The sequence below is a fragment of the Galeopterus variegatus genome, unplaced genomic scaffold, assembly GCF_000696425.1.
Source record: "Galeopterus variegatus unplaced genomic scaffold, G_variegatus-3.0.2 Scaffold6652, whole genome shotgun sequence".
NCBI lineage: Eukaryota > Metazoa > Chordata > Mammalia > Dermoptera > Cynocephalidae > Galeopterus > Galeopterus variegatus.
The window spans coordinates 41272-45837 of NW_007732763.1; the positions used below are offsets into that span (position 1 = coordinate 41272).

A 4566-nucleotide genomic window follows, 5' to 3' on the forward strand; every position below is an offset into this window, starting at 1 on the left:
AACGATTTTGGTGTCCTGTAAATCTACACTGACTGAACAAACAGTCCAGGAAAAACCACCTAAAGACCTGCAGAAGGGTCATTTTCTCACCTGGTCCTGGTAAACTCCACAATGGGGAACTGTGGAACGATTTTGGTGTCCTGTAAATCTACACTGACTGAACAAACAGTCCAGGAAAAACCACCTTAAGACCTGCAGAAGGGTCATTTTCTCACCTGGTCCTGGTAAACTCCACAATGGGGAACTGTGGAAAATGGACAGAGCCTGCAATGCTGTGCAGCTTCTTTCCTGGCGCTGATAGGGTAGTGACAGTTTCTGGTTTAGCCTAGACCTCTACAACTCCAAGGAGCAAAAGATTTACATACAACAGCCAAACAATCCTATTAGGCTTCAAGTCCCAAGAGAATGGCCAGGAAGTCAACAGAGCTAGAGAATGTGGTTCAGTGAATAAAACAAAGGAGAACTGGAGAAAGCTCCCAGACACCTCTATACATATAATAGTTCTGAAATTGAAAATGGAGAAAAGACTCTTCTAATATTCCACAGATTAACAGATTCAAATCACCATTTCCCACAGTAATTATAATTGGTGGCATCCACTGTTCTCTACAGAGATTTAAGTACTCCAAGCCCCAAAAGTTAAAAAAAAAAAAAAAAAATTATCCATTGCCATCTATCAGCACCGCACTCTCCCGAGTGAGCCACGGGCCGGCCCATCCATTGCCATCTATTTACTGATATTCTTTAACTTGGATTACAAAACCTGAGATTCAACAATAGATCTATACATCAATTTCCTTATGAGTAACGTTAAAGGAATACCACTTACAGGATTATTGAATTTTAGATGATTTGTAATTTGGCACAAAGAAGACTCTTAAGAAGGGAATGTTGAAACCTAAAGCTCTGCAGTATAATGTTGGACTTTGCAAGTATGCCAATTGTATTCCATAAAACATGTACAGTGAAAAAAATAAATCAAAATGAAATAATAAAAACAAGTACGCCAAGACCACAAGATCTATATCATTACCCTACTGAAAAATAAGTCTACCATGTTAAAACAATGGATCCTGATTTTCAGTTACTCAAAGTTTTTAAAGATCCCCAACTTCTATTCAACAAGTAGTATAGCTTATGGAATAGTGTCTGAAGAAATCAACCTAAGTTTCACTCTTCCAAGAGCAACAGCTAAAAATTTATGTACTGCTCCTCTACATCTTATCTGCAAAAGCTTTTTCTAGAGGCATCACTGATTACCAGCCCCACATTCCAACAAAAAGGAACAAGTACAGTGAAACCCAGTACAATAAATCCCTACTAAATTTCAACTGTCTCAAAATTTCAGTGTTCTATAATTACTGCATAAAGAAAAGCTACCTTTAAATGACAAATGAATAAAAAGTTAATTCTTAACAAAAATAATCTAATTTACCTAGTTTGCAATTTTTTTGCAAGTAAACTATGGGGCTCTCAGACTTTTAAAAGAAGTTGTATGCGAAAGCATTCAAACATTTACTCTTCCCTAGAGCCAGCAAAGTTTAATGGTGTTGTAAATGGTTTCTGCCTATAAATTTGGTTGGTTCAAATTAAATATTACTTGACTGACTCATGGAGGGAGTGACCGGTCTGACTTTTGCTGTTGAGTCAGAAAATACCCGGTTCAGCAGTTCTAAACTATTTTTCATCTGTAGAGGTGTTCTAAAATGCCAACCTTTTCCAGCTACTAAATATAACAAACAGTTGCTTTAGTAGAAAAGTCTTAGTGGAAATACTACTTTGAATCTGTTGTTCAATTTATAATTAACAAAGTGCTTTCACGTGTATTTTCTCAATGATCTTCACAATCTCCTGGTTTAAGCATCCTACACATCTCAACAGAAACTTTCACAAAATGACAATTTCTAGTTGAATCTTGGCCCCCAAAAATAGACTGTTCCCCTTTCCCCCAGAATAAAAAAAGCATAAAACGCTGCTGCATTTCTTTAATCAGACTTCCCCTCCCCAGACATATCCCAGGTGCCTCATAAATACTCTGTCTCAAAGCACACACCCTGGGGCCCCAAGAGAGTTTCAAGGCAAAATCTCCTCCCACATAAAAGTCTAGCTTAGGCCCCAAAGAGCCTCAAGTCAGCATCTCCTAAATGATCCCCTCGCCTCCAACCACTCAGTCTTCTGCATTAACTTCAACAGCTGTCATCCGTAGAAGCTGCTAGGTCACTGTGGAGATGAGCAACCTCAAAGTGAGAAAACCTACTGAGAGGGTAGAATGGTATAGTGAAAAAATCAAGAGCGTTAAGTCAGACAACCTGTATTTTTACTATCTGTGTGACCTGAGACAAGTTACTTAACCTTCTTAGTCTCTGTATCTCTTCATCTCATCCCTTTGAGTCCATGGGGACTCATCACTGTTTCCCTAGAGCCTGGCAAATAAAAGTGACTCAAAATGACCCAAATGAATGCAAAGGAGGATACCTACTACCTTTATTATAGCTGTGAGAATTAAATGAGGATTAAAAAAAAACACCTGTGGCATAGTAGGCACTTAACACTAATTAATCTCTTCCCCTTCTGAATGTACCAGTACTATTTACTATTTCTGAAAGCAGAGCATGCTAATGATTGATAAAAGTAACACTAACAAAAATACAATTTCTGACTTTCTAATTACACATCAATGATTTTGCCTGTAATTCTATTAGGTCCACTATCAAAAGGCCCACCCTACTCTGGTTATCATATTGAAAGACCCTCAACTTCTAACAGACATCATTATCTCCTAAGATTATGTCACTAAGGTGTAAAATCCCTATCAAAGTACTCTTCAAGAATCCCTACCTAGTTCTACAACACACAAATGGGAAAAGTCTATGACAATCATTGGTCCATTCAATATGAAACTAAAAATGTCAGGATCAGAGTAGTAGCAAACAACTCCTCACCATCTTCACCAATACAATGGTATTCCAGCAAGTGATCCTAAGGCTCCCATAACGTGTCATTCTGTATCCTTAATTTTCTCTTGCACACTTAACAATGCATTACTTCACTCACTTCCTGTCTGAAACTACTCTGTAATACAGAGCATTGCAGCAAATAAGTACCATATTCTAATACAGCAGTGGCTATAATCTGGAGTTTCCAAATAAGCATTTGCTGAATGCCTACAGTGACACTAGAACTGCTAGTCACTTTACATGGTTTCCATTGACAAATTAATTCCAGGAAATAATAAATTAGCCTATGGTTATTCTTTACCATAAATATGTTACAATACTATTTCTTAGGAGCTTTTTTCCAGAAGGGTAGAAAAAACAACCTAAAAGATATTACTTCAACTCACCTAACAATAAAAGACCTTTCACCTGAAAAACTAGTAGCACTTTACAAAAAAGTTTATGCTTCTGAATACTCTGCAGGCAAGAGGGTAGGATCTTGGGCAACAGATAAGCTTGTTTTAATTAGCTCTCAGAGCCTCCAGACAAAGATGGGATGGCAACCCTGTCCTTGACAAACTGAGAAATTTATGTCGATGTCATGAAACCTGGGGGAAAACTTTATAGAAAAAAAAACTTTCTAAAAATAATAATAATAATAGTAATAATAATAATAATCCCAGAGCCAAAAAATCATAGTGCCACTGAAATACTCTTATACTCTTTCTTCATACTTGAACCCAAGGATCCAGGGACCAGATGCTCCTGGCAAGAACTCTCTAACCCAGACACCAGAGTTCACTATCGCCACACACAAAGATCAAGGGGAAGGGCCTCCAGGATGCGCGCTCACACAGCGGACAAACGCAGGCACACCCTTCCACACACACACTCATCTGCCACTCACCACCTCCCCCGCCCCACTCCCTGCCATACACTCAACACTCCCCTCCCCCATTTACTCACACTCTACCCTCACACGCATGCTCTCCCCACTCATTCCCACACGCTCCCCTCATACTCACTCTGCCCTACACTCGCCCCCCCACACATCCGCAGAGACTATACACCTCCCACACGCACTCCCTCCACACTCCCACTCTCCCCCATTCACTCTCTACGCTCCGTCCACACTCACACACACGCACTTTCCCCACACCCTCCACTGATACTGTCCCCCCACTCTGTCCCCCCGTCCCGTCCTCTCTCCTCACCCCCCCCATGGACACTCGGCCCTCTCCCCACTCGCACTCCTTTCACAAACTCACACTCTCCTCCTTTCTCAAACTCACGCTCTCACGCACGCACATGCCCCCCACGCGCGCACACACACTCGACATTCTTCCACACACTCACAATCCTTCCCCCTTCCACACACACGATCCCCCAGGTTCACCCACCCTCGCTCCCCCCGCTCCCGGCCCGGCCCTCCTTCCGGGGACGTGTCTCGGGCCTGCACTAATGGCTGCGGCGCCTCCCGCCCTCCCCTTCCCCGAGGCCCCGGGCGCCGGCGCGGGGGCCGCCCGGGAGGGGCGCACTCACGCTGGCGAGCTGGGGACTGGGCATTGAAGTCCGGCGGCGGCGGGAGCGAGGAGGCGCCTCTCTCCTCAGTCACCTCGGCGGCGGCGGC

General features: G+C 42.6%; 1 protein-coding gene across 1 annotated transcript in view; it reads right to left on the bottom strand.

Annotated features, from left to right (window-relative positions):
* PTP4A2 (protein tyrosine phosphatase type IVA, member 2) overlaps positions 1 to 4566 on the bottom strand; it is a 26877-nt gene extending 22311 nt beyond the window's left edge. The window contains exon 1 of the mRNA XM_008591109.1: positions 4479 to 4566. The gene's annotated coding sequence lies outside the window, so the exon portion shown is untranslated. The remainder of the gene's footprint in view (positions 1 to 4478) is intronic.